Here is a 26,815-nt window from a genome sequence, read left to right as displayed (position 1 = left end):
AAAAAAAGAATGTGTGTGTCAGTGGAAGTGTAGCTTTACGTGTCAGTGTCTCTCCCACTGCTCTCCTCGATTCCAACTTCTTTGTGACTACGGGGCATAGAAGAGTGGTTTCTGAGACTGTCAAGCTTCATCGGAGCAGAAAGCCTCATCTTTCCCCCCAGGAGCGCCTGGTGGGTTCGAACTGCTGACCTTAGCCAGGCTCTGTGGCCCCATGGATGGCACATTGGACGTCTAGCTCTCCTCACACTGCTGCCCTTGTCACCAGCCATGCCACCAGGGTTCCGCCCCACTGCCGTCCAGTTGATTCTGACTCAGAATGACCCCCCGGAGGTTTCTGAGGCTGTCCATCTTTATTTATCATTGGTACGAGAAGCTGTTCTTAAGAACGATCCTGAGGATGGCACAAGACCCAGCAGTTTCATTCTGTGGACACCTAACCATAGCCTAAAGTCCTTCACCACCCACCTGCCCCTGGACTGGTGTTCCCATGCCCTCAGGAGAGCTCAGCCCCCCTCGCCGGTACTACTGAGCATCCATCCGCCCCTTGCTTCTGTAACTGAGAATCTGTTTGGCAAAGACATTTGTCTAAGACAAAGTACAAGCCTGATCAGAGGAGCGCAATGTTCTTCAAAGATACTGGTTCCTGCAATTCTTTGCGATTTTTAAAAGGGCCACGTGGTCACCAGGGTCCATCTGCCGCCAAAGGCCACCCTTTTCCTCCTGGGCTCATTTTTTCTGAGCTAGAGGATTTTGTTGTTTGTGCTTCTCTAGAGGAGAATCTCCTAAGGCGTATCATTGCTTAATAACACCATTGTTTGTGGCTCCTGGCACCTCAAAACACCAGGGAGTTCATTTGTCCCTCTGCAGGCTTAGATCCCTGGATGGTACAAGCAGGGTGCCTTCAGCTGCTAACCTGAAAGGAACCCTGGTGGTGTAGTGGTTACATGTTTGGCGGCTAACCACGAGGTCAGCTGTTTGAGACCACCACGCCGCTCTGTGGGCTAAAGATGAGGCCCTCCCTTAAAGAGTCACAGTCTCAGAAATCCCCAGGTGCCGTTCTACTCTGGCCTGTAGGGGCGCTATGAGCCCGAATTGACTGGACGGCAGTGAGAGCTGACTTGGACATTGGCGGTTTGAGCCCACTCAACGAGAGCATGAGAAAAAATGGCCTGGAGGATGAGGGCAGAGGCCGCCAGCTCCCAGATGTTATTATTTTGAGACAGGCTACCAAATAGAACTTGTTTCTCCGTGCACTTTTGTTATCTGGCACCGTGATAAACACTCAGACTCACTGGGCTGGTAGTGAGACGTACCTGCATCAGAGATGGCTTTCCAGTGTATTCAAACCATCGGGCCATACCACGCCTTAGTGTCCTTATCCTGGGAGTGACCCAGGAGCCTGGTACACTGCCACTTCTCCCTGCACTCCATCCTGGCAGTGTTTATGAATGGCACTTAACATATATATGACCTCTCTCTCTCTCTCTCTCTCTCTCTCTCTCTCTCTCTCTCTCTCTCTCTCTCTCTCTCCCCTCTCTGCCATCGAGCTGCTTCCAATTCATAGCGACCCTACAGGACAGGGTAGAATTGCGCCTGAGGGATTCTGAGACGGTCACTCTTGAAGGGAGCAGACAGCCTCATCTTCTCCCCAAAGAGCGGCTGGTGATTTCGAACTGCTTGTGGTTGGCACCCCAATGCTTAACCCCTGATGCCACCCGGGCTTCATCCTCAAGGCAAAGTGTCTATGTTGAACGTCTGGGTCAGGCCCTGGAGCACTCAGGAGGCAAGGGATACAAACACAACCCACCAGTGTGGTGGAGTGTGACAGACCCACTCTTTGAGACACACAGGTCGGGCACCTCTTCCTGTTCAGCCTGGCATAGACCACTGTAACGGGAGTTCGAGGAAAGCAGATATCCGGGAGGAGCTGCCTTTAGGTGGGGGGAGTCCTGCAAGGGGACAGTTGAGCTGGGTCTTGGAGAACCCACAGGCACCCAGCCTGTGGAGGATGGAGGATGAGGGTGCGTGAGGCAGAGCCCCAGATAGGAACTTCTCCACAAAGGTACTTATGAGCCACACGAGGTGATAGGAAGGGTTTTAGGTGGGGCAGCGACTCGCCCAGTGCAGAACACTGCTGTCCTGTGCTGGGCGTTGCCGCGCCTGGCTGTCTACGGCCCTCCCAGCATGGTCATTGTTGTCCAGCTCTGCACTGGGCAAGGGTTTTTCTCCCCCAGTGACTCCCCGAGAGAGATGTTGACGTCAGTTGTATGTCTGTTGGGATTAGTGTGGGGTGGGGTGGAGGGGCAGCAGCAGGGGTGAAAGTGGCGAGGGAGTGCCATGGGGCCAAGCGTGGCTCTTTGCTGGTGCTTCCTGTTGGTTGGGCCAGTGCTTCGAGGCTCAAGTCCACATCAAGGACAGTGCTTAGTTCACCTCGTGGTTTACCACGCGGTCGGCGTGTTCTCTCTAAAAAAGATACAAACAACAACAAAAACGCCTCACAGCCATTGAGTCCATTCCGGCCCCTAGAGACCCAATAAGACCCAATAAGAATTGCCCGTTTCTGAGATTACTTTTTTTAAAATTATTTTTTAATTATTTAATCATTTTATTGTGGGCTCGTAAACTCTTATCACAATCCACACAGACATCCATTGTGTCGAGCACATGTGTACATTTGTTGCCATCTTCATTCTCAAAACTTTTTATGGGAGTAGCAAGCCGCCCCTTACTCTCGCGGAGACGCTGGTGGTTTTGAACTGCCAACCTTATGGTTAGCAGCCTGACACATAGTCACTCTACCACCAGGGCTCCCGGAGGGTGTCTTGGGTGGGGAGAAGCCTATGACGTGAACTCGGAATTGTCCGAGAGTGCTGGGTGTGCAGTCATGCCGAGCTCCTGGGTACCGCCATCTTTTCCCCAGCGGGCAGCACCATGCCCAGTGTCAGTTTTGAGGTCAAGCTGGCCTGGAGCGGTGGGCCAGACCAGGCTACTCTCAGCCAGGGCTGTTCTCAGAGAGCCGGTGCTCCAGGAGCCCTGACGTGGGAGAGAGAAAATGGGGGAAGCGGACTTTTAGCTCCTAGTTCAGAGGTCCTCAATCTGTGGGTCGAGACCCCTTTGGGGTCGAACGACCCTTTCACAAGGGTCGCCCGATTTCTAACAGCAGCAAAATGACAGTGATGAAGTAGCAATGAAAATACTTTTATGGTTGGGGGGTCACCCCCACATGAGGAACTGTATGAAAGGGCCGCGGCATGAGGAAGGTGGAGCACCACTGCCCTAGGTACCGGAACAGGATCCCTGGTGGTGTCATCGTTACCCAGTGGTCAGCAGTTCGAAACCACCAGCCACTCCTCAGGAGTAAGACGAGGCTTTCTTTCTACTTCCAGACAGAGCTACTGTCTCGAAAACCCATCAGGGCAGTAGTTCTACCTTCTCCTGGAGAGGGTCGCAACAATGGCAGCCAGTTTGGTTTGGTTTTTTTTTCTTTTTCTGTATCAACAGGGAGAAAGGTGGACGCTGTGGGGCATACCTGCACCTGTAGAATTTACCTAATTCCCTTCCTCCGTGGAATGTCCCGAGTGTGGTTAGTCATTTTATGATCTCCCTCGCTGTTATCTGTTGGACTTGTTCCTCTGGCCCGACCTCACCTCTGACTGTGGTGTGGCTCTCAGTGGTTGCTGAGTTCATGGGACTGGTGACCTTCCGACCCTCACAGTCCCGCCTTGTCATCGGTGGAAGGGGCCGACCTGTACAAAGGTTTGCGGGGTCATGCAGGGACACATTAACTTGGAGTCATGATCTTTGAGTGCAGACGTGACCTGCCCTAGCCGTGGTGGGTCATTGCTAACAGGGCCTGTGGCTCCTGAGCACGGTGAAGAAGGTATTAGCCAATTGTGTGTAGGCTCCTTCCAGGGCGGGGTGAAGCCGGTACACCTACTCATTGGAATGTTTTCTGTTGGGATTATGGTCTCGTGGAGAGGCAATCGTTGGTTGGGTGAAAGGTGTCAGAACCCCGTGGTGGTTTGTGAAACTGTACACTAATACCTGGGTCTATTGGGCACGGTCGCTTATGTAATGTGATTTGCAAACACTGAAGAGACATTTAGCACCAGAGCAGCAACCCAGAGGTTCCACTCCACTGACCTGGGACCTCTCCTCCCACCCAGCAGGCTTTTCTCCTGATTAGCATCCCCACCACCTCCCTGGTCTCCCCAAATGCCTTTTCCTCTCTTCTTCACCCCAGGGCTCCCAGCCTTCAGAGCTCTTTCAGGTGTGGTCTTTGTAGCCACCCTGTCCTTTCCTGTTGCACTCAAAAAATAAAAGCAAAACCAACCTCAAACTGGCTGCCATCAAGTTGACTGTGATTCCTAGTGACCCTATAGGACAGGGTAGACCTGCCCCTGCGGGTTTCCAGGACTGTAACTCTTGACAGGAGTAGAAAGCCTCATCTTCCTCCCATGGAGCGTCCCGTGGATTCAAACTGCTGACCTCGCAGTTAGCAGCCCAACACAGAACCCACTACACTACCAGGGCTGCTCCTGTGGCACTTGTCTCCTTAATTGGCCTCTGAGTCCAGAAGCCCTCCTCTCCACTGCTCTGGAAGCCCAGGATCTGTCCATGGTACCAAAGCCCTGCTTTCCTCACCCCTCCTGTGCTCAAGAATTGGCAATGGCTCTCCCGGTCTTCTTGTTTCATTTTTAAAAGTTCCTCTTTATTGACCTGCATAAAGTCTATGAAGTGACATTCAATAAATGGGGGTGCTAATTCATGCTCTTTCTGGTAGCAATATGATTGGAACAGAATGTGCATTCCCTGATTCCATAGCTATTGGAAATCTTTCCTGAGTGGAAGCCCAGCATGGAGCAGTACCAGGCACAAGATCTCATCGCCATCGAGACGATGCCGACGCACTGTGACCTGATAGGACAGGGTGGAACGGCCCCTGTGGGTTTCCAAGGCTGTCACTCTTTATGGGAGTAGAAAGCTCCATCTTTCTTCAGCAGAGCAGCTGGTGGTTTCGAACTGCTGACCTTGCAGTTAGCAGCCCGACATGTAACCTCTTAAGCCAGCAGGGTTTCCAGGGATGCCGTAGTCACTCAGTAATGATTAGCTGGATGAAATGGATGGAAGGATGGATGAGTGAATGGTTGGAAGTGTAGATGAATGAATGCATGGCAGGATGGATGGATGGGATTCTTCTCTACCAAGTTTACTGCTGAGCTTTTTCTCGCGTGTTAGCTAAGCCTCGATGTCAACAACTGTGCCTGCGCGCTGTTCTTTTGAAGGTTCCGCTAAGGTAGACTTTTGCGTTCTGTGAAATGTGAAATTTTACAAGTGTCCTCCACAATTGATTGCACAGTCATTAATCAGCAGAAGTAATCTTTTGATAATTGAGGAAGAGAAAGAACTTTTTGCAACACCCCCCCGACTACCCACTATCCTCAGTTTTTCTAGCTCATTTATATAGTTTTTCTAGCTCATTTATATAGTTGGCAAAAACACAGATACATGTGTTTATTTTTTAAAATGCTAATTAAACACATTTAAAAGGGTCTAACAGTGATGTGTTAGTTATATGTCCAATCCTGTGTGGGATGCTAGATGCGTTGATGGAACCCTCTGGAGACTGTGAGCACCCTCGAGAGAGGATCCCCTTGGGTCAGGGTGCAGAGCTTCAGGCTCGGTTGTCACGCTATGGGAGCAGGCCTTTGGGGCGTGGCAGGAAGAGAAGGTATACTATTCAAGCAGGGGTAGAGCTGGTGAATTTGGGCAAGTGGATACACAGAGAGCTTTTGAAAGAGGTGGGATTCAGGCCGGTCCACTTGCAGGTCCTCAGGTTCTCACCAGACCTCAAGGGGGAAGTGCTGTTACTTTGCTCTGGAAGTTGAAGACTCTGGTTTAGCTTCTTTCTTCCTACGGATGGTAGAACCACGAGTCCGCAGAGAGCAGCACCTGCCTACTGGATGTTGGTGCAACTATTTGGTTAAAGGGCCAGCCTGTTGCACCATCAGGTGTGGAGCAATGGCTGGAGGCTTGGTTCATCCAGGGGATGCCAGGCCCAATGAGCCCTTGGAGGACAGAGATCAAGGGCAGTCCCAGCCAGACACCAGATGGCCACCCTGTCCATGTCCAAACCTCAAGGTCAACAGTTCGAAACCACTAGCTGCTCTTTGGGAGAAAGATGGAGCTTTCTACTCCTGTGAAGAGTTACAGTCTGGGAAACCCTCAGGGACAGTTCTACCCTGCCCCGTAGGGTTGCTGTGAGTCAGCACCGCCTCGATGGCTGTGAGTTTGGTTGGCTTGGTTTTTATTGTCACCTGATGATACAGCCAGACGTTAACTGTAAAATGAGCCGCAGATTGTGAAATGAGACAGACTCGACCCGAACCTTCGTCTTGCTCTGGAGAGGCTTTGAAGGGCCTACAAGTGGGTGACAAGGTGGCACTGGTGCCAGTTTGTCTGGGCTGGCTCTTGGTTCCATCCCATATCAATCTGTTGCTTTTGGACAAGGTACTTTAACCCCTGTGATCGTCACAGCTCCTATCCCTCCATGTGTTGTTGTAAGGACTCCATGGAACACTAGCTTGTCATCCTGTTAAGGGCTCATTACCACCCATATTTATTTAGGAAAAATGTGCACACAGGAGGCAGCCAATGCCAGTGGCACCTCGGAGAGGAGGAGGCCTAGGACAGGGTGGGGAGAGGCTCTCTGTGCTTGCTTCCGAGTTTCCTGATCGCAGGAGCAAAGAGGGGCAGAGGTTCTTAGCCACCTTCCCCTGCCCATTGGTTAAAAACAAACCTAGACAGAGGAGTGCTTGCCAGCAGGTGTAAGGCTCCTCTTGGGAGTGATGAAGACATCCAGGAGTTGGGAAGTGGCGATGGTTGCCCGACTGATTTCATATATGAAGACCTACTGAATTGTACGCTGCAAGCAAAACCTCACTTCCACCAATTGGAGTTAAGTCCAATTCCTAGCAACCCTGTAGGATAGGGTGGAACTGCCCCTGTGGGTTTCCAAGAGTGTGGCCTCTTTATGGAAGTAGGAGGCCTTGTCTTATCCCTCGGAGGGATGGGGGGTTTTGAACCACCAGCCTTGTGGTTAGCAGCCCAACATGTAACCACTCCGCCACTAGGGCTCCTCCATTGTACACTGTAGGCAGGGAATGTTATGGTATGTGAGTTATATCTCAATTTTAAAAATCAGGTTTATAGGTCACAAGTCTTTGGGCAACCAGACTTCTCCCTCTTCCCCCCCAGTTCTGCAGTGGCGCCCATTTGTCCTGAGTAAGTCCTACGCTCCTGCAGGACAGGCAGGCTGCTTCCTGAACTTGTGTGCACTCCCCCACCTTCCTCAGCTCTCTTGGAGCTTGTCTCAGTTAACCAACCGGTTCTGAGGAAGTGTGCTTCATCTGGAACTGAAGGAAGCTTTTAAGGGCTGGGGCGGGGCCAGCCCCACCATGCCAGCGGTCCTAGATGTCTTGGTAGAGTTGCACGGAACCAGCTGCCCTAGCTTCAGAGGAGAGGCCCTTCGTTTTCCGTGAAGCCTCAGTGGACTTGGATTCGGAGCTCAGAGGCCAGCTTTGCCCTCGGCGTGCGCCCTGGGTATATTTCCCCCACCGCTCTGGTACAGGGTGATGCTGATGTGTCCCCAAGGCATGCTGTAGTCAGGTGCAAGCTCTCTGGATCCTGCAGGTCAGGTGGCCCCTTAGGCTGACCCAGTGTGACCCCGTGCACTTATCCCAAGTCACAGGCATAGTCAGGCCAGCACCAGAGGATTCTGCCTTCCCACCCCCTAGAGAGGGTGGTTGGGGCAGTCCGGGGCTCTACTCGGAAAATGGCTCAGTGCAGGTCCTGTCAATGCTGTAATTGTTGTGGCTGCTTTTATAGGCACATAAGACGTCCCTCTACTTCAGTAGTGATGGCAGTCTAATTATTACTTGATCTAGAGCAGTGGTTCTCAACCTTCCTCCTGTCACGACCCTTTAAGACAGTTCCTCATGCGGTGATGACGCCTCCCCCCCAAACATAAAGTTATTTTCATTGCTACTTCATCATTTTGCTACTGTGATGAATTGGGTAACCCCTGTGAAAGCATCATGTGACTACCAAAGGGGTCGCGACCCACAGGTTGAGAACCGCTGGTCTAGTGAGTTCCGAGTTGGCCGCGAACCGCAAGGTCAACACTTCGAACCCACCCATCGGTCTACAGGAGAAAGATGGGAGTTTCTACTCCCGTAAAGGTGTAGTCTCGAAAACACACTGGGGTGGTTGTACTCCGTCCGCTAGGGGCCAGAATGGGCTCAGTAGCAGGGCATGCTTGTGTCGGCTTTTAATAATCCCCCTCCCCAAGGCTAGAATTTACAAAGCCTGGTTTATGTACCAAGATTCAGCTCTTTAGATGACCTAGCGGTGGGGCGGGACACACGCGTGATTGAGGGGCCGACTTTAGTGTGGCGGGGACCTAATGTGGAATGGAGAGGCAGGCGCAGCTGTCAGAACAGGGCGCTTGGCTGCCTCCACTCAGCTCTCAGTCGGCCTGGCCTGGCCCCTTCATAGAATCGGGATGTCCCTGCCTCCCGGTGACTCCCATTGCTTCCTGTGAGCTGCCCTGATCTGAAGCCACTGGTTGGACCAAAGGAAGGTGCTGTGGCCCGGAGCACCTGCTGGGGTGCCTACCTGGCCGTCCATCTCCGCCCCAGAAGAAGCGCTGAGTGGCACAGCCTGCCGCTCCCCCTGGAATGATGGAAGTCAGCCTGAGGACCAGCGGGAACCATTGGGAGCCCGGAGTCGTGCCGCCCACTGCCTGGTCTGTGGTTAGCAAAGATGGCAAGAGCTGCCACAAGCAGTGGCCAGAGAGGGCGATCTTGAGTCGAACCCCTATCAAGCCCTGACCTTGGTTGGCTGAGGTACTTCCACCCCTGTGATCATCACAGCGCTTATCAAGCTCAGAGCGGGGGTTGGCGAGCTGTGGCTCGCGAGCCACACACACCTCTTTCAGTGTCTGTGCATGTGACTCCGAAGTAAAGTTGAAAATGGAAGTCAACTGTCATCATTTGTCAGATGACGATGATCTCATTTGTTTGTAAAAATATGTGTACAGCTCTCAGATACTTTCCAAATGTTCTGAGGGGACGGGACCGACTCTTCCTATCTCAAAAGTTTGCCGACTCCTGCCTCCGAGGATTCCATGAAATACTAGACTGTCATCCTGTAAGTGCTCAAAGGCTATTAATGATTGTTACCATCCGTATTTATTTAGGGAAAAAATAGACGAGGCAGCAAGCGGTGCCACGGGAAAATGACACGGGGGAGGCTTCGGGATAGGATCTCATGTTTGATTCAGTGTTTCCCGATGACTCTAGGTAGTGCACTTTGGAGCCTTGATTGATGTAGTACTTATGGGTTGGGTTGCTAAGCACAAGTTCAGCAGTTCAAAACCATTAGCTACTCTTTGGGGGTAAGACAGGGCTTTCTACTCCCATAAAGAGTCACGGTCTCTTAGCTCAGACGCAACAAAGCCCACATGGAAGAAGCACACCAGCCTGTGTGATCATGAAATGTCGAAGGGTTCAGATATCAGGCATCAAAGAACAAAAAATCAAATCATTGTGAATAAGGGGGAGTGCACATTGGGGACCCAAGATCCATCTGTAGGCAACTGGAAATCCCCTTACAGAAGGGTCCCCGGGAGGAGATGAGCCAGTCTGGGTACAGTGCAGCAATGATGAAATATACAACTTTCCTCTAGTTCCTTAATGCTTCCTGTCCCCCCCACCCACTCCCACTATCATGATCCCAATTCTGCCTTACAAATCCGGCTAGACCAGAGCATGTACACTGGTACAGATAGGAACTGGAAACACAGGGAATCCAGGGCAGATGATCCCTTCGGGACCAGTGGTGAGAGTGGCGATACCGGGAGGGTGGGCTGGAAAGGAGGAACCGATTACAAGGATCTACATTTAACCTCCTCCCTGGGGGGTGGACAACAGAAAAGTGAGTGAAGGGAGATGTCGGATAGTGGAAGATATGACAAAATAATAATAATTTATAAATTATCAAGGGTTCATGAGGGAGGAGGGAGCAGGGAGGGAAGGGGTAAAAATGAGGAGCTGATACCAAGGGCTCAAGTAGAAAGCAAATGTTTTGAGAATGATGATGGCAACAAATGTAAAATGTGCTTGATACAATGTATGTATGTATGTATGGATTGTTGTATGAGCCGCAAATAAAATGATTAAATTAATTTTAAAAAGGATATCAACTTCAACATCGGAACACACACACACACACTAAAAAGAGTCGCAGTCTCAGAAACCCACCTTGAAAACCCACAGGGAGCAGTTCTGTCCTGACCTACAGGGTCATTATGAATCTGTATCGACTCGATGGCAGTGAGCTTGGTTTTGGAAGGTCATTGTAAAATGGATGATGTAATAGTTACCAAACAGGCTTGTCACTGGAATTAAAAATACTTGTATAAAGTACCGAACATAGTGTCTCTCACATAGATGTTGAAAAAACTGTTCCCTTGCCTTGGCAAGCAAGCAAGCAGAGGCTCCTTGTGTTTTGTAATTCTGGGTGCTTGTGTTTTGAGAGCCCAAACCATTAACTCTTGTCTTGTGGTGTTTGTGAGGAATCAAAGAAGAAAAAGACATAGCTCTCAAGAAAGTCATAATCAAGTCAGAGAAATAGCAACGACAGTGCACCCCCACCCCCACCCCACCCCCAGTCTTGAACCCCAAACCCATGGCCGTAGAGTTGATTCTGACTCAGGCATTAATTGATATTTTTATGGACCGAGGAATATTCATTTATTCTATGATTAAAATCCAATAAGCAGCCCTGGGCAGGATCCCTACTGGCGTAGTGGTTATGGGTTGGGCTGCTAACCCCAAGGTCAGCAGTTTGAAACCACCAGCCACTCCACAATAGAAAGATGAGACTTTCTACTCCTGTAAAGAGTGACCATCTCAGAAACCCAGAGGAACAGCTCTACCCTGTCCTGAAAGCCCTGTGTGCTACGATGCTATGAGTCAGCATGGACCCGATATGAGTTTGTCCTAAGGAGCCCCGGTGGTGCAGTGATTCAACACTCAGCTGACTAAGAAGCTGGTGATGTGACCCATCTGTCACTGTGCAGGAGGAAGACGTGGCAGTCTGCTTCCCTCCAGGTGTGTAATCTCGGAAACCCTGCCTATACGGTTGCTGTGAGTTAGAATTGACCCGACAGCAATGGGTGAAATACAATACTTGACTAGAAATGAACAATCCAAATAAGAAATTAAGAAAGCAACAACGTTTACAATAGAGCATCAAAAAGAATCAAATAATTGGCATTCAATTTAACCAAGAAGGTGCAGAACTCGTGCACTTGAAACTTTGCTGAAAAAAAATACAGAGGATCTAACTAAACAGAACAGTATTCTTGTGCTCATGGATTGGACTTAATGTTTTTAGGAAGGCAAGTCTTCCCAAAGCCTTACACAGATTCAGTGCACTTCATTCTCAAGATTCCATTGGAGTGCACGTGTGTGTGTGTGTGTGTGTGTGTGTGTGTGTGTGTGTGTGTGTGTGTGAAATGCAAACGCTGATTCTAGACTTTATATGGAATTGTAGGGGACTCCAAATAGCTAAATCAGTTGGGGGGGACGGACGACAAGTTAGAGGACTCATACTCCCCATTTCAGAATTTTCTACAAAGGTAATCAAAACAGTGTGATGCTGTTATAAGAACAGATGTGGATCAGTGGAATAGAAAGTCCAGGAATAAACCTATCTATCAATGACCAACTAATTTTGGGTGCCAAGACCATTAAAGGGAATATTAGCTTTTCAATAAGTGGTACTGGGACAACTGGGTATCTGTAGCAAAAGAATGAAACTCTGGTCCCTACCTCAGACCATATAAAACTATCAACCCAAATGGAATCACAGGTCTAAATGTAAGAAACAGAACTGTGAGACTTCTAGGAGAAAACTAGGTGTGACTCTTCACGACCTTGAATTTGGCCCTGGTTTCTTAAATAGGATACTAGAAGATTAGACAATAAAAGGGGAAAATTGGCAAACGGAACTTTATTAAAATTAAAACTTTGGTATATCAAATGACACAATTAAGAAATTGAGAGAAGTACTTGCAAATCTAATAAGGGTTTAATGAGCATAAAGAGCTCTCAAAACCCAACAACCAAAAGAAAAAACCTGGACAATAACTGAGTGTTTGCTCAACAAGCAAACCACAGAGTACTGTGTCGTCTACCAATTCCACTCTTAGGCGTGTATACCTAAAATAAATGAAAACAGATTACACACAAATGTTCCTAGCCACATTACTTATAATGTGGAAACAACCCAAATGTTCATTAGTTGATAAATAGATCAGTATCTACATGTGTATACATACCTAGGGATTTCTATCAAGCAAAGGGCTCACACAGTTGTAGAAGCGGGAAAGTCTAAGTCTGACAGGTTCCAAATCCCTGGGTCCGATGTTAGACCCCTAGCTCATGTGGCTGCAGAGGCTGGTGAGTTCCAGACCAGCAGAGAGACAATAGGCATGTGCTTATAGAGGCAAAGACATCAAGGGTCAAGCAGGTCAGGCTTACGACTATACAAGTGAATGGATCCAAGGTAGAAAGTTAGATGGCAGGCCACTGAAGACCCCCAGGAACAGCAAGCAAGATGGGAAGCTGTTGGCTCACCGCTAAAGAACCGGAGGGCAATAAGCCAGGTGCAGAATCCATTCCAAAAAGCAAGCAAATTTCAGGCCACACCCCAGAGGAAACCTCCTTTCAACTGATTCCATCAGGATTGTGACCTAAGAGTGTTGCAGCCCACTCTGATCGGCTTGGTCAGCCACAAAATTGAGCTCTCGCAGACTGCCTCTTGTCAACTTGACACCTGTACACATCTCCTGAAAGGGCTCATCTCTAAATAAAGACAATTTAAAAAGTCATCCCTTCACCAAACGTGAAACAACGGACTCTTGTATGATAAACACACAAACTCCATTTATATCTTAGTTTATAAGTGAACAAAGCAAACCTATTTGATGCCTACGTACAAGGAGGAAATACAATTACAGCTTTCTTTTCTGCAACTGATCGTGTGGCTGTCGCTGGTTTTTAGTATGAGTTTCTTTCACCACCCTTTTTGTATTCCCTTTGCCCTCAGCAAGGACCTCGACTGGCCCCGGGCCTTTGCCTGGCACAGTGACTCAAATCTTCATTCCTGAAGGGTCTTGGTCATTAGAAGTTATGTCAGAACTGGATTGCTGTAGTTTACCATTGACTTTAATCACAGGGCAAGGCTGTACTAAATTCCATACGCACTCTTGTGGACATCCACATTACTCAGATTTCCCTTGGTGCTCTGCATCCCCACTCTGCCTTTCCATTAGGGACTTGCTTTGGATCAGCTCTAAAGTCACCTGATCAGGACAGATTGTGACTTTCCTACGTGTCCAACGTGAGTTGGACAGGAATGGTTGAGAGGAAGAAGTAAAACGTCACGCTCTCCCTGTTGGCCCAGGAGAAGTGATTGAGGGCAAATCGGTATTGTCACTTGTTTCACCTCAGTTTGAGGTAAATCTCTGCAAAACCTCAGTGTGATGCCTGCTTCGTCTGACCCACACGGTTGCATGCCTTTGCGCACTGACTAAAACCCAAGTCAATAACCTTGTGTTCTCTGCTTCTAGCCAGGACCCAGTGGACATCAGCAATGAGCTCCCTCATTCCGTGGCCTCTTCTGAATTCAGCGTGAATTTCCAGCAGCTGCCTGTTGAGGCTGCAACCCTTATTGCGAAATCTTTTCCTCATTTAATATTGATGAAATGGTTCAATAATTCCTGGGTTCTGTTTGGTCACCTTTCTTTGGAGTGGGCATAACCAAGAACCTCCTCCAATAGATGGGCCAAGTCGCTGCCTTGTAGATTTTCGGGCAGGACAAATGAGCACATCCAGTGTTGCATCTGTTGAAATCTTCCAGGTGTGGGAGGGAGGGAAAAAAGAGGAGCTGATACCAAGGGCTCAGGTGGAAAGCAAATGTTTTGAGAATGACGATGGCAACGTATATACAAATATGCTTGATAAAAACTGCTGTATGGATTGTTATAAGAACTGTCAGAGACCCCAATAAAATGACCTTAACAAAAAAAACCCAAACAAGCAAACTAAGAAATATCCCAATTGTTATTCCATCAATTCCTCCAGCCTTTTTTTTTTTTTGGCCTGTGAGCCCATGTATGTATTTTGCATTTCAGAACTAACACAGGCAGGCCGGCCTCAGAATAAAACGTCCTTGACTGAGGGCAGCTACCACTCTAGTCATGTCCTAGACCTCCTGGATCGTAGCCTGTGTCTTCCTGGATCATGTTCCTGGATAACTATCCAATTTCTATTTTATTAATGGTTTGGTAATGAACACTTGGCATTCTTCACTTATTATGTTTGGCAGCCATTGCGTGGTTCTAACACGACATCAAATTCTATCAATTCAAGTGGAAGGCAATTCCCGAGTAGGGTGTCTACACGCAGTGCTGCAGTGAGCGGGCCTCCGAGCCCAGCGAGAGGCCGTGTGAGAAGAGACGCATCGGGTCCACGCGGGTGGGCATTGTGCCCACCAAAAAAAGAAATAAAACTTAAAATTTTTTTTTCTGATTAGGTAAATAATTTGATTTGATTTCAGTAAGGCAAAGAATACATTTAAAATCATGATGTGAGGGGAAAAAAAACTGAAATAGTGTTTTTTTAAATCATTTTATTGGGGGCTCTTACAACAAATATAGTATTTTTGTGATGATCATTCACATGCATTTTTAAGCATGTACATACATAACTCATTTTATCTGGGACCATATATCCCATTTATCATTGGGACCCATTTATCATTGGCACCATACCACATATGCTTTTGTATTATGGACACATTTGTTGCATTTAAGTCATTGTGTATGTACAGTCAAGTGCACAGATCTTTATATATAAGCTTGATGAAATTTCCATTGATAAAATAAGCTTGATGAAATTTCCATTTATAAAATCCCCGGGAACGACCACTTTAGATCAAAATATTAAGCATTCTAGGTGCCAGAAGCTTCCCTTTTGCTTCCTCCAAGTCAGCGTTCTTACCTCCTGGCTCTATCATCACCGGTTTACTTTTGTCTGTTCTTAACTTAGGGACAAAGACTCTGTTTTGTTTCTGCCCAGGATGCGGCACAAGGAGCCCCAGTGGTACTGTGGGTTAGCCTGGGAGAAAGATGAGGCTGTCTGCTCCCATAGAGATGCGTGGGGATCGGCTGGAGGACAGCGGGTTTGAGGGGAAGTCCTCACTAATCCAGTAGATGTTTGGTCCTCGCATCCCGTGTCACGGCTCATCCGTGTGACATGATGACATGCTTCTCTCATCCATGCTGTACATTAGAGCAGTCTTTCATATCTCTGGGTACTTTTGCTATTGTTTTACTTCTCAAACATTAGGAACTTTTAACAATAGTTTTAGCTGCATTTAACGCAGCATTAACGTTGTACTGGGGACAGTTCTAAGGTCTTTCCATAGTTAGCGTAATTAGAAGAATCCACTCAAACAGGCAGCATGCCTGCTACGGTCGTAGGCATGCCCTTGGTTTTGTCAGATTGGCAGAGATTCTCTTTATTCCTAATTTGCTGAGTTTTTAATTATGAAGTAATGTTGAATTGTGCTAGACACTTTTTCTGTAGCTACCAAGATGATCATTAAGTTTCCTTGGACTACTGGATAGCGAATTACATTGATTTTTAAGTACTGAACCAACCTTGCATTCCTGGAATAATTTTTATTTTACCATGATGCAGTATCTTTTTTAATATACTGCTGGATGTGGTTTATTAATATTTTCAGTGTTCATTTATATTCACATCTGTAGTTTACTTGTATTTTCTTTGTCTAGTTTTGATGTCAGGTTAATGTAATACTTTTCTGAACATGTTTATGGTGTGTATAATTCATATTACATCATCCTTAGATGTGGGCTAGAATTCCCCAGCAAAGCCATCTACTCACAGGATTTCTTTTAGGGAAGGTGTTGACTATTAGTTCAAGTCTTTAGTAGATCAAAGACTAGATTACCTGTTTTTCTTGGGTGAGCTCTGGTAGTTTGTATCTTTGAAGAAATGTGCTCATTTAACTTATGTGATCGAAGGTTGGCATAAAGTTGCTCATAATTTCTCATCTTATCCTTTTACTATCTGTAGGCTCTGTAGTGATGTACCCTTTTTACTTTGTACTGTTGATCATTTGTCTTCCTTTTTCTTAAGCAGTCTTATAGAGGTTCATCCTATTTGAAGACAATAAAACAAGAGCTGTAACATTCAAATCTCGTTGGCAATTTAAGGCTTTGGTTGTTTTATTTTAAAGGGAAAAATTATTGCTTTGATATTTCTCTTAATGCTCTATAGGGGGAAAGTCAGACTGGATTTCAAGATAGACACACATTTCAATTCATACTCCACCACTTAGCACGTACATGACCTCAGAAGACGAGTTAAACACATCTGAGCTTTGATTTTATCCTTTAGAAGACGGTGAGAATAGCTTCAGTGCAGGGCATATACTCCCCAAAGTGCCAGGGTCTGTGCCAGCACTCACTCAATGGTAGGTGCTATGGTTATTTTGACCACTTGTCTGCCAGTGTGTCGTATTGTGGTGACTTGCAGCAAGTTGCTGAGATGCTGGAAGCTAAACCACCAGCCTTTCAAATGCCAACAGGGTTTCAGCGGAGCTTTAGACCACAAAGAATGAATCAGCTGTCCACTTCTGAAGGGTTAGCAGAAAACCCTTAGGAATAGCCGTGGAACACGGTCTCTTATCATGTTGGAAGATGACCCTTCGGGTTGAAAGGTGCTCAAAGCATGGCAAGATGAGTTGAGACGGGGTGAAACCGGTGGCTCATGTAACCACGGTGATGCCGGTGCAGCAGGGCCTGGCGATCGCTCTTTCTAATGTATTCGGGGTTATGATGACTGGGTGGACTCGCTGGTGCCTAACAACAACTGTTACTTAGCTGAAAATGACTCTGCTAAAAGAGCTCATGTGTGAAGTATTTCTCTGCTGACGGGGGCAAGATACTTCCTCTTTTCTCCCCAAAGCATTTGGTAAATGTTTGTGGTATAGCTTTTCTCCCAGTGACTTCTCTTGACTTGACTGTGACCGTCTGGACAGGAGGGCGCCGTTGTTCTCATCCGCTCTCTCTAGTCGCGAGGCCAGAGCCTGGCCTGTGTTGAGGTGATAAAAACATTTTAGTAAATGAAGAAAAGTGAAAAAAAAAAAAAAAAGAAAAGTGATGCAGATGGTAATGGTGCAACAAGGCAATGAATTCTTGCACAGCCAAAGAAAAGATCACGGCAAATGATTGCCCAGCCACATGGAACAACGTTTCATCAAAGAGAATACATGCTATCTGTACATTTTTTTTATGCGAGCTTATGTATAAGTTTACATATATGATATTGATGGATGGATGAATAAAGAAACCTCCAGAAAGAAAGTAGCTATATGAAGGGTCAGATTCTGGCCTGAGTTTCTTTTTCCTTTGTCTCCATGATATCTTCATTTCATTTGTGACTATGCTCCGTGCGACACAGAAATGATGGGCTATCTATGCATGATGATGAGATCATGGCTTCTTTTCAGGAGACATTTGCATATCTGGGAGAGCAACGTTGTTTCGCTTACAGGTAGCATTTGAACAGGGTGAGACTGTGGTAGAAGGTGGTGAGTGAGTCCCCGTGTCCTTGGAAGGTGTGCAGGCAGAAATGGGAATCTCTCTGAGCAGGAATGATGATCTGTCGGGGCACCTGGGCTGAAGGCCCAAGGGTCTTGTGTTTGCTTTTTCTCCTGAGTCTGAGAGGACTGTCTGAGAACAGCCTCTCTCGTCTGTACAGCTGAGTTAGGTTTGAAAAGACACAATAGAGGTGCGATCATGGTACCCTGCCAGGAGCCAGGAGGCAGAATACCGTACTTATTACTGCAGAATCTCCGTGTTAAAGCCCAGAGCTGTGTGAAGCAGACTGTTCTTGGCACAGTTTTTACCTCGCTGCCTTAGTAGTTACCCCAGGGTCAGCAGTTCGAAACCACCACTCCCAGGGAGAAAGAAAAGGCTTTCTACTCCTGTAAAAAGGTTCCATCTCGGAAACTCACAGGGGCAGTTCTACTCTGTCCTATGGGGTTGCTGTGAGTCAGAATGGACCCGAGAGCAGTGAATTTGGGGAGATTCTTTGGACCTTCCTTAGGGATCTGCTGTGACCTGCTCTGAGCTTTTCTCTACCTCTTTCTCAAATCCAGTGGAATGGTGTTTCAAGACATTCCTTGTCTACTTTTCTTACATAGCTCTCACTTAAAGTAAACTATAGGTGTGTGTGTGCGTGTGTGCGTGTGTGTGTGTGTGTGCTTCAAAGAGATGAAAAAGATACAGGAATTAGTATTCATGTCTTGGCATGGGCCATAAGCTTAGATTTTCCCTGGGCATTGCCCCTGATTCATCTGCCCAGCCTAGTGCACATTGGTTGGGTGGGTCTGTGCCCCTAGACCTTGGGTTGGGAGGACTTTGTATCACTCAGCACAGACTACTACTCAGCCTGGCTCAACTCCTCCTACTCAGGGATCCACTGAGTGCTGCTGCTGCTGAGGGCTCAACTCGCAGTGGGCACATCTCCTGGGCAGGGGAACCCTGGCTCACGGCAGTTCGTTCTTGTTTGACCACTTTTCCAGAATGTTGTTATGCAGAGAAAGCCTCCATTTCTGTCTTTCCTGACCAGTGGCCTCCTCTCCGTTTCCTGACCACCCCAAGAAAGAGCCAGCTGCCGCCAAAGCCTCTTTTCTTTAGGGCTAGCTGTTCCTCTCCTGCGCCCCTGTGACATGTTTGGGAATTGCTCTGCCCTCGGGCCTCTTTCTGGTTGTGTTCCACCTCCTTTGTGGTGCAAAATGTGGAGCGCATTTGTAATTCAATGTATGAACCCTTAGTGCATTTTCCGCTTGGGAGTAGGCCATGCTGACATTGGCATATTGTTTCCGTTTCTGTCAAAGGCAGTGACATTGGCCATGCTGTAGGCATGCTCACAGGAGCCCTGGTAGCATACATAGTGGGTTACCCATTGGGCTGTTAGCCACAAGGTCAGCAGTTCAAAACCACCATTCATTCTGTTAGAGAAAGATGAGACAGCTACTCCTGTAAAGATTTACAGTCTTGGAAACCGGGAGGAGTCCATTCTACTCTATCCTATAGGGTCACTATGAATCTGAATCAACTCAGTGATGTTGAGTAGATATACTGTGACTGCCAGTTGTTTGGCTCAAACTCGCTGCCATTGTGAGTGATTCCAAATCATGGTGACCCTGTCGGACAGGGTAGAACTGCCTGCATGGGTTTCCGAGACTGTAACTCTTTACGGGAGTAGAAAGCCCCGTCTAGCTCCCACAGACCAGCTGGTAGTTTTGAATTGCTGACCTTGCAGTCAGCAGCCCAACGAGTAACCACTACGCTACCAGGGCTTCTGGGGCCATGTTCGGTTCGTGCCGTGTAGATCATGACCTGGCCTGCGCTCTGGGGATTCTGGCCAGACTGTTGCCCTTCTTCCTGCTGGTACAGGAGATGCAGAAGCAGGGCTGCCAAACTCGTGACCAGAGTAGTGTACCCGTCCTGTTGCCTGGATACATTCAAACAGAGAACGTGAAGCAAAACAATATGACGGCAACAAAAATTTTACCGACGTGCCTCGGAGTCTCAGAGACAACAGGCAGTGTGCCTGGCATTGAAGTAAGCTCAGGCCATCTTCTGGCCCTTTTCTGTCTCTTTTCCATGTATTTTTTAGTCAAAATCCATCAAAGTCCGTGGCATGAACAGAAGGGTGAACCTAGGCACTCTTATAAAGTTTGTGGGCCCATAAATTGTTCTGTGATTCTAATAGGTCTCTAATTATACCCAGGAGTTGCCTGGGGACACATCTCTGAGGATTTTGGAAGACTTGTCGCACTTGAGAGCTCTGGCCCATGACCCAGGCTCCCGCAGTCCACGAGTGCTGTCCAGCAGACCAGCCCCAGCTCCTGCGGTCGGCTTCTGCGGGCTCTGGCTGCCAGATTTGTGCTGAGTCATGCCCACTCATTTCCTGCCTGCTTCTCACTGAGTCATGCTTTCACAGGGCCAGCTTCTAGCTGTGCTGGCCACCCTGCCCGTTCACATCATTCTCTCGGGCCCAGTGGAAGTACTGTGTCTCCAGATCTGACCCGTGCGCCCTGTTAGGTAGTGCAAAGGCCACCAGCAGCCTCGGGGCACGTGGGAGTCAGCTGTGGAGCACAAATGTTGAGTGTTTTCTAGGAGACTAGTCAAAGCTTCGTGACTACATTGAGTGGCGTTTCTCAACCTGTGGGTTGTGACCCCTTTAGGGGTTGAATGACCCTTTCCCTGGGGTCACCCAATTCATCACAGTAGCAAAATGACAGTTATGAAGTAGCGACGAAAATCGTGTTATGGTTGGGGGGTCACCACAACATAAGGAACTGCATGAAAGGGTCGAGGCATGAGGAAGGTGGAGAACCGCTGGTATAGAGTGTGTGGGTCTCCCAAACCCACGCCATCAAGTTGATTCCGACTCACAGCCACCCATTGTAGGGTTTCCGAGGCTCTGAGGAGCCCAGGTGGCGCAGTGCAGTGGTTACACGTTGGGCTGTGATCCACAAGGTCAGCAGTTAGAAACCACCAGCTGCTCCGAGGGAGAAAGATGACATTTTCTACTCCCATAAAGAGTTACAATCTTGGAAACCCACAGAGGCAGTTTGACCATGCCCCATAGGGTGACTGCGTGTTGGAATCAGCTTGGTGGCAGTGAGTTTGGTTTTTGGTTGGAAATCTTTACAGAACGGATTGCCTCAACTTTCTCCCCCGGAGTGACTGGTTGGTGTGAACCCACCATCTTGCAGCTAGGTGTCCAAGGCTGACCTGGCAGCACACCAGGGTCTGGTTCTATCTGTTTCCTACCTATTTATCAGGGTTTCCTTTCTAGGGTATAATTCTCATCTTCCCACACCTTGTCCAGTCATTGCCAGCTGCCCACACATCCACCAAATCCACTCTGATATAGGTGGTGAGCGCCCCAGGGCTGCCAAACTAGTGACTGGAGTAGTGTGCCTGTCTTGTTGCCTGGATCTATTAAAACAGAAAATCAAGGTGCGGCCAGCCAACATGTAATCAACAAATTAATACAGCAACACCACAGTGTCTTGGAGACAGCGGACAATTCAAATCTCACCCAAAATACAGGACCAGAAAATCTTCTGGAGGGAAAAACTGGGTTGGAACTACCTGATGAGGAATTCAAAGTATTATATTTTAAGATACTTTGAAGAAGCTGAGAGGTAGAACAAAGAAAATTCAGATAAAATCCTGGGCTAAAAAAACTAGACTAAACTCTGGAAGAAATCAGGGAAGCAGTATAAGAACAAATTAACAAAATAAGTGGAAAATTAGAAGCTGTGCAAAACCAGCAAATAGCAATCCAGAAGAATGGCATTCGATTATTAGAAATTGAATAACACAGAAAAGGCAAAAAGGAGCACAATGAAATCAATGGAGGACAGAATTAGTGATACTCGAGACAGTTCACAGTACTGATTGCTAGAGGTAATTAGAAAACAACAACAAAAAGAAGAAAGCCCAAGAATTATGTGGCACATCACGAGGAATGACATGCACGGTCAGAATTCCAGAGCAGGATGAGACCAAACAACGCACCAAAAAAAACTTACTTGGGAGAAAATTTCCTAAGATCATGAAAGATAAGAAGAAAAGCACTCAGGACCCCAAATAGGACAGACCCCGAAAGAAAACCATCAAGATGTACTATTTTCAAACTTTCAAAATCAAAGGCAAAAAATCCTGAAAGCAGGATTTCCTTGGGGAAAACGGGAAGTTACCTACAAGAGGAAATCCAATAAGACCTGGCTCTCATTTCTCAGCAGAAACCATGCAGGCAAGAAGGCAATGGTATGACATTTATCAAACCCTGAAAGAGAAAGCTTGCCAACCAAGAATTAGATGTCCAAAAAAAATTGTCACTCCAATACAGAGGTGACGTCAGAACATTCCCAGATAAACAAATTAAGAGAATGTCTGCAAGGCCAGGCTTAGAAATCCTTTTCAAGGGAATGCTTTGGGCAGAGTGCCAACAGGTGGCAGGCTCACTGCCATTGGGTCAACTCTGACTCCTGGCAACCCTGTCATTCTTCATGGGAGTAGAAGGTCTCATCTTCCTCCATGGAGCGATTGGTGGTTTCAAACTGCTAACCTCTTGTTCAGTGGTCCATTGTATAAACACTACGGACAGTGGCAGACAACAACCAAAAATCAGCTCAGGTGTGTGAGTGGGCTTCACTAAGTTCAGGAGAAAGTGGAATGAAAAGATATGATATTTCCCAACAAACTTTTAAAAGCCTTCTTGTAGAAGTATCAAAAGCAAAACAAACCTACAAGCCTGAAAATAGGGAACCAGATACGTCAAGTTGTAAACAACGGCAACTGCAAAACATGTTTTGCTTGGAATAAATCTGAGCATGTATGAACTGGAGCCTTAGTGACAAGACTTTTGTATTTAACCCTCATCTGTGAAAGGAGCCCCATTTGGCGTAGTGGTTACCAGTTGGGCTAATTGCCAAGTCCAACGTTTGAAACCACCCAATCCTCCTTGGGAGAAAGATGGGGCTTTTTATTTGAGGAAAGAGTTACAATCTTGGAACCTCACAGGGCCATTTCTGCCGTGTCCTAGAGGGTCTCTGAGTCGACATCAACGCATTGGCATTGAGTGAGTGTTTTATTATAGTTTTACACTTGATCTTAGCCCCAGAGCCGAGAAGCTGTTTTACTATATTTTTGTTGAAAAGGTACACAGCATAACAGGTTCTGAGTCACCAATGGACACATTACATTGCTCAGTGACATTGGTTACATGCCCCCCCTCCCCCGCCCGCATTTTCTTTCTGTTATTGCAGGGTTTGTCATTTGTTCTTCGTGGAAGAACCCCAGCAAGAACAGCGTGAGTAATGTACCACGGCTAACGTGTCCGGCATCCATTCCTATTTCCAGGATCGTGGTATCTTTGTAAAATAAATTGTATTGGGGTAGAGGATAAGCCCCAACCAAACTCACTGCCATCGAGTCAATGCTGACTCAAAGTGACCCCATACAGGTTTCCAAGACTGTAACTGTTTACAGGAGTAGAAAGACCAGTCTTTCTCCCATGGAGCTGCTGGTGGTTTCAAACTGCCGACCGTACGGATCATAGCCCAACCAGTCACCACTACACCACCAGGGGTCCTGCAGTTGAGGATGTGCGGAGCAAAACACAAGCTATCCCAACTGTTTGTCCACGGACAATCCCGCGACATCGATGACTTTCTTGGTTAGTCATACAGCCACTTCTGCCTTCCCAGGCCCTGGTGGCATAGTGGTTACACATTGGGCTGTGATCCGCAAGGTCAGCAGTTCAAAACCACCAGCCCCTCTGAGGGAGAAAGGCAGGGCTTTCTACCCTACAAAGGGTTACCATCTGAGAAATTCACTGGGGCAGTTCTACCCTTTCCTAGTGGGTCACTATGAGTCAGCAGCGAATCCATGGCAGTGAGTTTACTTTTGTTTTTTTCCCTTTTTTTAATGATTGGCACATTGAACCAAAGAAAAAGCAAAAACTCACTGCCATCAAGTGAATGCTGGCTCATAGTAACCTTACATGGAGTTTCAAGGCTAGAACTCTTTATGGGAGCAAACAGCCTCCTTGTTCTCCCTCAGAGTGCCTGGTGGGTTTGAACCACCAGACTTAATGTTAGCGATGTAATGCTGACCCGGCAGCGCCCCCAGGGCTCCTCGCAGGTGGACTGAGATCAGCTCCATTGATTGCTCTCCCATCCTTCCTTTCCTTCCCGTTTCTGCTTCTCAGCACGGGGTTGGCTTGCTCAATCTTGATGACTAGCGGGCAGCTGCAGAAACTTCCTGGAGAAGGGCTGTGTGGCCCACCGTTGTAAGCAGTGGACAGAGAAAGGCTTCTACGCTGCCCTCATCCCTCCCGTGAGAAGCTGGCTACCTTCTTGCCAGTTCACCGGCCTCTGAGTGGCCAGGGACTTCTCTCCCCTGCTCAGTGGCTGTGCTGAGCTGCCCACGGACTCCCTCCACCCCGATTCCTCAGCCAACCGGCAGCGGTTGCAACGCAGGAAGACTTTCATAGTTACCAAGCCTTTCATGCGTGGCTTTTGCCCCAGTCTACATAGTCGTTTATGAGAAATGAAAACTCTTATGTGGAGACCTAACTTATCATAAAAGAGCACAGCTGAGCTGCTCTGTGTGCTGAGACCGGGGAGCAGCAGGCTTTGGCTTTTACCCCTGTAAAAGGGTGACAGGGCTGTGACAAGAGTCTGCTCTAGTCAGGAAGTTACATTTTCGTGCCCTCAGTCCATCCCGCCCCCACCTCCTTTGTGGGTAACTGTCGCCTTTGGCCCCTGACTTTGAGTTATCACAGGCTTCCCCACTCCACCGAAGGTGGAAAGGATAAATGGCTGAAATGGAAGGCTCCTCCTGGGCAGAAAAATGGCCCAGGGCTCCCCTGAAAGCCCTGGAGTCCCTTGTGGAGAGACCTCAGACAGACCGACTCGTGAGCCACCACCTCCAATGGGGGAGAGGAGCTTCCAACCGTCAAGATGGAAACCCATACTTTTCTCTCAAAAGTGCTTCAGGTAGCAGGGCGGGTGATTTTATATTTTGCCTCCTAGTTCCCAAACGCCACCTGGGGGCCTTGGGCACTACAGCAGACGCGTATTCAAAGGCAGGGAAACGTGCAAACCAACACCAAGTTCCACACGATTGCCTCGCTTGGAGTGGCTCACACGTGGCACACTGGCTCATGCTCGTTTTCACAGACCTGGGGGCCGTGCGCCTTTGGACTGTTTCCTAAAGAAACGGTCGGGAATGACTCTTGGCATCAAGTGACCAGGAACAACAACAACAAAAATCACTGAGCCCTTCAAAAACTGAGAAGAAAGATGGGGAACATCTGCCCCAGAGGATTGTCAAACAAGAGTACAAGGAGCACACCACTTCTTCTAAAGAGTGGTGGGTCTTGACTTCTTTCCAGAATCGTGGACATGTCCTTTTCTCTGTATCGTGAGGGATTTCCCAGCATAGCTAGGGAGTACTGAAGTGCGTGCACGTCAATGGTTGAGCCCAGGTCTGAAGAACGTGCCGGAAGGGGCTAGCACAGGGTGTCCCCACACAGGCCAAAGCTCCAGGCCAGGGAGGCAGAGACTCAGCCGGACGAAAGCTATGGATGAGACCAGGAGCTGGAGGGGGTGGGGGTATGGGGGGCCAGGGGGTAGGTGGGTGGAGGGCGGTGCTTGCCTCAATTTCCATAGCTTAACAGTCGGTTCTTGATATAAGGTGTCCAGATATCCCGCTTTTAGGGGGACAGTCCCGATTTTTAACAATTTTTCCCGTGTCCCGAAGCATTTTTAAAAAGTCCCGACTTTTGGAAAGAATGCACAACAAGCTAGGGTATACAGTTTTTGGCTGCCACGTGGCTATTTAGCCAGGATATAAGTTTTATCAATGGTGTCCCGCTTTACCAATATTAAAATCTGGTCACCTTATTCTTGAAGCGCATTGCTGCTTGTCCTCCTGTTGACCCCCAAACAAGGATTGACTCTTGTCCCAGCCTGCCAGCCCATCTCTGCCCCCCACAGGGGTGCCCGAGGGTGGGGAGGAGAGCTCCATTCTGGGTTCATTTGCCCCGTGCTCTTTGGAAAACCCACCTGGAAGATTTCCCTCCTGAGCCTCCAGGAGGAGTTTCTTGGGCCCTAGCTCACTGGGGAGTCTGTCTACCTGCAGGCAGGGCCTGCTGTGTGGTTTCCTGCCCCACCCGCAGAGGGTTGGCTGGTTGCTTTCATCCGGGTGGATTGACATTTCCGGGGTCAGCTGTAAACAACTAGCCGATGGGCTTGATGCATTTTACCTAGCCTGGGCCGCGTAGGCGCTGTGATGGGTCTGTTTGATACACTTGGTAGGGATTGGTTCATTCAGTCTGCCCATTGAGTTACCCAAGAGGGAGGATTCTTGGTCCTGTTGGGAGGACCTTGCCCTGAAATCGACAAGGAGCTTATGAAAACGGCCAACCCCTCAGAGATTTTCAGACATAAGGAGAGAAAAGAGCTAAGAGACAGGAACCCTTTAAAAGTACGCAGGTCAAGAGTGACAGTGAGAGCCCCAGAAAGGACCCTGAAGGACAGCTAGAGGTGGCCGAAAGGTCCCACTGGGACAGCCGCTGAGAGGGCTGAGCAGGCCGCTGTGCTGGCTGTGAGTGGGGCCGTTAGCCACAGAGAGGTCTGCACGGCCAAGAGAAGGGCCTACCTGCTCGCATGGCCGCGAAGAGCTGAGAAAACTGCCCTGCGCTGAAGAAACAAGGGCTTGGCTCCCTGCCTTAAGGGAGCCTACCAGGCCTTGGCTACGTGATTCCTGACCCGACAGCCAGTGGCTTCCTTAATCAACCACTTGACCCCATGAACGGTTCTTGAGCTTCATGAGACTGAGTCGCTGAGGCCACATGGAAGTGGGCAGCGTGCTGAGGGGAGGGGTGGCTGCTGTCTGAGGTGGACTGGCACAGCAGCTTGGAGAATCTGGGGTGTGCTTGATGCCCACGTCACGGGAATCAACTTGGGGCCCATTTCTTCGCTAAGAGTACTTAGGCGAATGAGATGCTGTTCCCTCTCGGCAAGCTCCCAGCAGAGCAGGGACAACAAACTCCTCCTC

The 26,815-nt window shown here is 48.2% G+C and overlaps 1 protein-coding gene across 1 annotated transcript in view; it reads left to right on the top strand.

Moving 5' to 3' along the window:
• The first annotated feature begins 9,125 nt into the window (after positions 1–9,125).
• The window catches only part of LOC101656375 (NADPH--cytochrome P450 reductase), a 46,831-nt gene continuing 29,141 nt past the window's right edge, over positions 9,126–26,815 (top strand). Inside the window, exon 1 of the mRNA XM_004705624.4 lies at positions 9,126–9,210. The gene's annotated coding sequence lies outside the window, so the exon portion shown is untranslated. The remainder of the gene's footprint in view (positions 9,211–26,815) is intronic.

Source organism: Echinops telfairi, unplaced genomic scaffold, assembly GCF_000313985.2.
Source record: "Echinops telfairi isolate 266 unplaced genomic scaffold, ASM31398v2 ScPeMD7_5;HRSCAF=22, whole genome shotgun sequence".
Lineage (NCBI taxonomy): Eukaryota > Metazoa > Chordata > Mammalia > Afrosoricida > Tenrecidae > Echinops > Echinops telfairi.
Note: the sequence above shows the minus strand (reverse complement) of the source record. Positions and strands in the feature narration are given on the sequence as shown.